The sequence below is a fragment of the Phascolarctos cinereus genome, unplaced genomic scaffold (genome assembly GCF_003287225.1).
Source record: "Phascolarctos cinereus isolate Bilbo 61053 unplaced genomic scaffold, phaCin_HiC Scaffold_705;HRSCAF=1344, whole genome shotgun sequence".
Taxonomy (NCBI): domain Eukaryota; kingdom Metazoa; phylum Chordata; class Mammalia; order Diprotodontia; family Phascolarctidae; genus Phascolarctos; species Phascolarctos cinereus.
The window spans coordinates 13,937-21,793 of NW_027556075.1; the positions used below are offsets into that span (position 1 = coordinate 13,937).

General features: G+C 40.8%; 1 long non-coding RNA gene across 1 annotated transcript; it reads right to left on the minus strand.

Annotated features, from left to right (window-relative positions):
* Positions 1 to 2,061: 2,061 nt before the first annotated feature.
* LOC110204612 (uncharacterized) lies at positions 2,062 to 7,298 on the minus strand. Its single transcript, XR_002323351.2, has 3 exons — positions 7,214 to 7,298; positions 2,243 to 2,311; positions 2,062 to 2,131 (listed from the first exon to the last, which is right to left on the minus strand). It is a non-coding gene; the product is annotated as an uncharacterized LOC110204612 (long non-coding RNA).
* Positions 7,299 to 7,857: the final 559 nt, after the last annotated feature.

Consider the following 7,857-nt stretch of genomic DNA (forward strand, 5'->3'; position numbering starts at 1 on the left):
ATCAATTAATCAATTAACAAATGGTGAACCTGGTATTTGATGAAGGCTTCACGGAGAAGGCAGAACTTGAGCTGGCTGTCAACAACAACAACAAAGGAAGGGTAGTGCTTAGATAAGTGAAGAGAAGAAAAGTGAGCGTTTCAGATGAGAGGCTAAGCATGACCAGAGATGTGGAAACAGGACTATGCATTACATGTTGAAGCACTGATGAATAATTGGTTGTAATATAGCGTATATGTAGGCCAACGAGGGAATGGGTGTAAGATCTAGGTAGGGGCCAGTCTGTGGAGGACCTTGAAAGACAGGCTAAGGAATTTGGACTCTATTTGCTAGATAAGGAGGGTCCAAAGATCAGTGCATTTGTGTGTTAGGTAATTAGAGGGAGTATGTGGAGTTTTAAGGTTGGTCAGAGTAAAGTGTGTGGATGGAGAGCAGCAATCAATCTCCTTTTGTAGGGTGGTTATCTGTAATAATAATAGCAATAATAGCTTTTCCCTCCTTCCTTTCTTCCTTCCTTCCTTCCTTCCTTCCTTTTCCCTTTCTCCTTTCCTCCTTTCTCTCTGTCCACATAGGGTATCATACCGTTACCTGAGGGTGCTCTTCCCAAAGGAATGTAAATTTTGATCACTGAAAACTTGCAAGATATCTTGGGCTTTACCAACTAGATGCCCATGCTTTAAATCCAGATCATTCTGGCTCTCATTTATTGGCCAATAACAGGTCCTAGCCCAAGCCTCACTTGGTCATTGTTTGGGTCCTGATGGCTCAGAGTGAGTGTAAATAGCAATTGTTTCTGCAAACTAGGTAAAAGAGGCCATTCTTTGCCTCATTTCTTACCCAACCTTAATCACTGAATAGATGTTGCCTCAATCAGACTGAGACCTGGGAAAGACCTTAACTTAAAAAAGGCCAAGGTCTCTCACTGTATCCAGGACCATCTCCAATTTTCCTGATCTATATCTGGGATCTAGATGGATTCAGAGGAGAGAGTGAGGCTGGTGACTTTGCACAGCCCTGCCTCACTTAAATCCAATTCACTTGCAGGTCACCTTGCTGATGTCATGGTCTCTTTGAGAATAAAGACAAGCAACAGCAATGATAGCTAGCATTCATGTGGTGCTTTTATAACTATTTTCTCATTTGATTCTTATAACAATCCTGAGAGTAGGTGTTATTATCTGCATTTTATAGATGAGGATGCAAAGGCAGACAGAGGTGAAGTCATTTGTTCTGGTCACACAGCTAGTGTCTGAGGCAGGATTGGAACTCAGTCTTTCTGACTGCAGGTCCAGTCTTCTATCTGCAGCATCACCAAAGGTAATTGGTTGCCAAAGGTAATAGTATGTATATGTGTATGTATCTACATCTATGTATCTATCTATCTATCTATCTACATACTTACATTTTTATACACACATATATGTGTGTATAAATATTGTATGTGTATATCTGTATTATGCAATGTTTGTACCTATACATGTATACTATTGCACATACATATATGCATGTCTATATCTATGTATGTTTATATATAAGTGCTATATATGTATATGGACAGGTAGGTAGCTCAGCAGATGGAGTTCTGGATATGGAGTCAGGAAGACTCATCTTCCTGAGCTTGAATCTGGCTGCAGACCCTTACTAGCTAAGTGACCTTGAGCAAGTCACTTAATCTGTTTGCCTCAGTTTCCCCATTTATAAAATGAGCTGGAGAAGGAAATGGAAAATCACTCTAGTATCTTTGCCAAGAAAACTCCAAATGGGGTCACAAATAGTTGGACATGACTGAAAAACAACTCTGTGTGTGTGTGTGTATACACATATATGTATATATCATATATCTACCACAAATATGTATGTATATCTGTAATATACACATAGATATGCATATTATGCACATGTACATGGTACTTTAGGCTTTGTACAAGATTTGGGACAGACTCAAATTATTCCCAGAAGCCTTTTCAGAGACTTTGTGCTATGCAGTAACCATTGACCTTTCATGGTACTCTCCATCTCAGAACTAATGAACAAGGGTGAAAGGGTAGCTACTTACAGAATGACTGGTCCATTGGCTCCTTGGAAAATGTCATTAGGTAAGTCTTCCAGGTTAATATTGTCACTAAGGTTCCTGCAGAGGGTTGAGCAGAGAAAAAGCAGATCAGATGAATATCAATAAACAGCATTGCCTGAAGAACCATTTCCCTCTAAGTGATCTGGACTCCGGGGTAAGCCTACTCACAGCTCATCCAGTTGGGTTCCATTGAATGCCTGGTTCCGTATCTCTTGGATCCCATTCTTATTCAGCCATCTGCAATAAAGTAAGCATTTAAAAACCAATAATGAGATTCTTCCTATTCACAGGCCTTTCAAGTGAGACAGAGGCTTCAGTCTTGGAAGCTCAGGGGCAAGATCAGACGGCTGCAATTAGAGGCATAAATAAAAAGATGCCCTCAGGTGCAGCAGCATCACAAGAGCAGTTGGCATTTGTAAGGTGGTGGGCACTGTTGTTCTGGCTCTATTGTATTATACATGCAGAGGGTGTGCCTGCCATGTGAGGTGCTGAGAGACATCCTTAGCTATTGACTTAGAGCATTGAGGAGATGATTAAAAATTATTTTGCTTATATTTTCCCTCATTGCCTCATTCCTCTCACTCATGATAAAGCCAGGCAACAGACCTATCTGTGGGGAAAAGGAGGAATAATTTAAGTAAACTGTCGGATAAGCTGCAAGTCCCCCCCCCCATTCTTCTTTACCCCTCAGTCCTTAGCCAAAGGTCCTGTCCCAGTGACCTGTTTTTTAGGGTCTGGGGGAGAGACTCTGGGTTAAGCCAAGAAAAGAAGTGAAATTAATTTACAGAATAGGGTGAAGTGAGGGATGGGTGTTTGGGGGCGGGGAGGATGAGGAGGGATAGGAAGATTTTGACTGTGCTAACAAGATGAGCCTGAGTTTTGGAGGCAAGGGTGACTAAGGGTTTATCAGCCGCCTTTATCATACCTCTCTGCATCTAGGCTGATGTGAAAATGATCTGGAAATATCAGGACATAGATTAACCTAAATATCTTCTTTGTCCCAACCCTGTTCCCCTTGCTTAATCATCAATTCCATCTCTCAGTCATGCTTTACTGATCAATAAAAAATCAAACTTGTATGAAGGATGACCCTCAAGAAGCTCATTTGTTTTCAAGATGCTGCCTTCTACCTGGGCTACTCTGAGCAGTCAGAAATGCTGAAAATCGATGTAACCCTGGGCAAGTCACTTAATCCCACTTGCCTTCCTGTCCGCCTCACCCCCCCCAAAAAAAAAATAGAAAAGAAAAAAATGCTGAAAATCAAGGAACTCTCTCTTCTGGGCCAATTAAGAGAGAAAGCATGCTGTGGTAGAAACAATTACAGATTCAATGCTGAATGGGACCTTATAGAACTTTTAGTGCACCCCTCTTATTTTACATGTAATGAGGGTCTGATCCAGGTGCAGCCTCCACTATCTTCCTAAGATGGTATCTTCACGTGGAGGACTTTAGGAAGCTGTTTGCAAGAAAGGTGTGTCGACTGAAGCATGCTTGGACATTCTGTAACCGGTTCCAGGCAGTCTACCACGTTGGTAGGAGCTTTGTTCTATTGGATGCATACCTGAAACTGTGCTCTTCAAAAGGGCCTGAGGCAGCATTGGCCAAGTTTCTCTTTGCTGTTTTCACCTCTGGGGAAGGAGATTGCACCTTCATTCACAGGGTCTGGTAAGACCCATCAATTAAGAGGAAGAGCCATGAGATCTTCCTTTTCTCAGGCTATATGTGCCACTCCCCCCCCCCAAAAAAAAATAACAACCCAACAACAAACAACAAAAATGAAAAACAAAACCAGACCTTGTTGGATTTTTCTCAATTCTTTTCTGTTTCAGAGAGTAGAGTTTCAAAGACTGGGAATGTGAGACACAAGGGACCAGAAATCCAGTAATCTAGGTGCCCTGAGAAGCAAGGAGCAGTCCTCTGGAATGAAATTTGGGAATCCACCCCAGAAGAAGATGGCAGCCTATCTTTGGACATGAAATTGGTAGGATCACTGCTATGCAGGATCTGAACTAGGTTTCAAATAGAATCCATTCCCCCTCCCAGAGAAAGAGGACATGTAGGGGAAGATTATGACCACAAAGTGTTGGAGAACTTGTGTATATGTCTACTATTAATATATCTTTGAAGTAAATATTCCTTTGTAAAAATTATCTGAGGTTAAGCTCACAAATGGAATTAGGGTACTAGTCCATAGTTGGGGAACATAGCTGATGATGGCTCAAACCATTGAAAAATAAAATTCCCCAACCCCTTCAGGATATAGAAGGAGATCTAATAGTTTAGACCCTGAGAGAGTAGAGCTAGAGTGTACCATGCCACATAAGATGAGGAAGCTGAGGCCTAGGTCATGACAAAGGGAGAACTGCTCTTTACATACTAAACCCAGGGCATCTTCCCATTGTATCCCCATGCTACTAACTGGATTGGAATGGGAGCTACTTATTGCTCACTTCCTTTCTCTAGGCTTCAGTTCTCTCCTCTGTAAAATGAAGGGGTTGGACTAGATTTCTAAAGCCTATTCCTAATCTAAATTATACTATGGTCATTAGAGTCCTTGAGGGGCAGTGCATAGGGTATTAGATTTGGAATCAGAGGAACTGAGTTCAAATTCTGACCCTACCACTTACTACCTATGTGACCTTGGGCAAATCATTTCACCTCTCTTGGCCTCAATTTCCTTATCTATAAAATGAAAGAGTTAGATAAGATGACCCATTAAGGTCCTTTCCAGTTCTAAATTGATTATCCTTTGATCTGGATGAGTAAGGTGAAGGTAAGTTGAACCTAAAAAGAAACTCATTAACGAAGATTTTTAAGGAATCTTTGAACATTCTGAAAGTAAATTATTGAGTTCATTAGTATCATTCACCACCTCCTAATAGATAGAAAAATCAGAAGCAGGGTGCAACTTACTTTTTGAGACATTGTGGCAAATTAGCCAGTTTGCCCATCCAAAGGGAGCCAGATATTCCCTAGCGTGTAAATTAGGCATTAGCTCTTTCAAACCACTAGAGCAGAAAAGCAATAACTTGCTAAAATATACACCCATGACCTAAGACAATTACAACCAGGGAGTACTTTATGGCTCAGGAGACTCTGAATTAGTGGGCTACACCAAGTCTTTGTTGCCGTGTGGTGGTCATTGACCCAACAATATAGCAGTAGGTTTTTTTTTTTAAATGAGATGTAGCTCTCTAAAGGTACCAGCCTTCACCTAAGATGAGAATGCTTGCTGGAAAAGCTGCCTTATGCCACCTTTTAGGGATAGAGGTGATCTGGCAGTAGGCTGAAAGTGAGACCAATCTGCTAGGAAAATGCCCTGGATACTTTTTCTAATCCCTAAAGACTGTTTCTAGGAGGCCTTAAGCCACTTAGCTTAGCATTCCTTGGGACTCTGTGGTATAATCTTCACCTTTTCCCATACAGGATCTCTCACTGTAAGGGAGGAAAAAAAACCCTCTTCCTTTTAGTTCTTATCTCCAGTTAGTTTCTCCTCTTCTCAAGCTGGGATGAAAAACAACTGTGATTGTATTTGTGGCCAGGCTGGCATTGTCAAAGGGCTATAAAACAACAAATGGCATTAAGGAAAAGGAAGAAGTTTTAGAGATGCAAGGATGGAAACGTATTCAGCCCCTTCAAGCAAATTATAATCCAATAGGAGGGATAGGATAGGTGCATAAATAAATGATAACTAAAAGTCAAATGTGATGAGAGTAGAGGAGAGGTCTTGTCGAAGTGCTATGAAGATTTGGGGAGATGGAGAGGTTATTTTCAATAGAGTAGGGGAGAGGGTAGACTTAGAAAGGCTCCATAGAAAAGGTGATACCTGAGCTTGGCATTGAAGAGAGAAAAGGATTTGAATGGGAAGTTGAGGAAACTGAGGCAGACAGAATTTCTGTGGTTTGCCCACGGTTACACAGCTAGTGAGTATCTGAGAACAAATTTGAACTCAGGTCTTCACTGTCTGCTCAAAGGCATGATTATATGATGAAATGTGGAGTTTAAAGAATTGTAAATAGGTCAGTTTGTTTGGAACATGGTGAGAGAAAGTGGAGGGATAAAAAGCTGGGCCAGAGACATCGTGGGAGGATTTAAATGCTAGGCTGACTACTTTGTATTTGTTTTATCCCAGAAGTAATAGAGAGCCATTGAAGATTTTAGAGGATATATTTAGTCCTGTGTCTTTTGAATAATAATCTGTCAGTTTGGAAAATGGATTAGACAGGGCAGCAATTGGGAAACAGAGAGACTATTTAGGCTACTGCAACAGTCCAAGCTAAGATCTGCTATCTACACCCTTGTTCTATTTCATCGTTCTTTTTCTAAAAGTCACTAGAACCTTGGGTTCTAAGACAGAGATAGAAAAGAGTTTCCTCACTAGTATAATTGCAAAGTCCAGGCTATGATCATACTTTGTTAGACAACCTTATCATTCTCCCAAAAATTCTCACTAAGCTCCTAGCTGAGCCTCTTCCTTTCATAGATTCTAAGGACTCCAGAGACTGCTTAGGTTGCAGATGCTCCATGGCCCTGAGGGATCCATAAGGAGCAGGTTATTTACAAATCTGGCCCCTGGCATAGTGGATTAGAAGGTGGTTTGTTATTAACACCATAGGAAAGACAATGAATTTTAAAACTAAACAAAAAAAAATAATCAGAGAACAGAGCCAGCTCATTCAAAACGTGATTGTTCCATGGAAAGAAGTCACTTTTGTTCTCAGGAAGAAGGTCCAACAGTAGCTGGCCTGTGTTATTGTGAGAACATATTGCCATATCTTTCCAGACCAGCCTTTCACCCAGTTTTCCTATCCAGACCATGAACATCTTTCCCTGCAATGGCTGGCTTTATGGATGCATGAGTTATTCTGTTTTTGCAACAGATGTTGCATCACAGGAGACCATCATTCAAAGAGCAATTTTAAATACTTGAATTATGCCACAGAATTATAAATTATTAACATGACTCCATGTTGTGATTCTGATATGTAAAGATGGGAAATGAGGGAGACACATAGAGCAAGGAAATAATTTCAGTGGCTGCATGCCAAAGTTACAAGTCAGAAAGATGCATTTATTATTGAGGAGAAACTATGGTATTAAAATACATTTGATATATTTGATTTTAAAAAAAAAACTTACAGGATCACACTTTCAGAACTTAGTCCTGCAAAAGAATTTCTTTCAATTGTTCGGATATTGATGTTATCTTGAATGTCTCTAAAAAGAAAAAGGAAAAAAGAAATCAGATGTTTTTGACACTAGAGGTTATTTATCCTTCTCATGGTAATCTGGTAAACAAGGTTCTGAGTGTTTTGGTCTGAGGTCAAGCTCATTTTTTAATCATGTGGCTGCAGTAAAGGAGGATGAATTGAACATTTGGAAATGACAGCTTGCAATTTATCTGCAGGGTCATTTCTTCCCATCCATGGACTTGCAGTGATCTCATATCACTGCCATTTGAGGAGTTTCTCAGCTGATTTCCCCATGAAAAGTTCTTTCTAGCAAAAAGGGTTTATCATTGCCATCTCCACAGCTGGTCTTTGTGCAGTTTGGGAAATGTGCTTGCGCATCCTGCCATCTGGCAGCATTGGCCCTTTAAGAAGCTAGAAGAGGAGGCTGCTGAAAAAAATAAAAAAAGACTCTTCCAGGGAACAGGCCCAGCCTGGCAAATCATGGGACATTTACTTGCTAGTTCCTGGCTTTCTTTTGGCTTCTTTGGACACAGTGATCCTGTTCTAGCTGCCTTGGTCTGGCCTCTGACACTGACCTTGAGTCAACCCTCA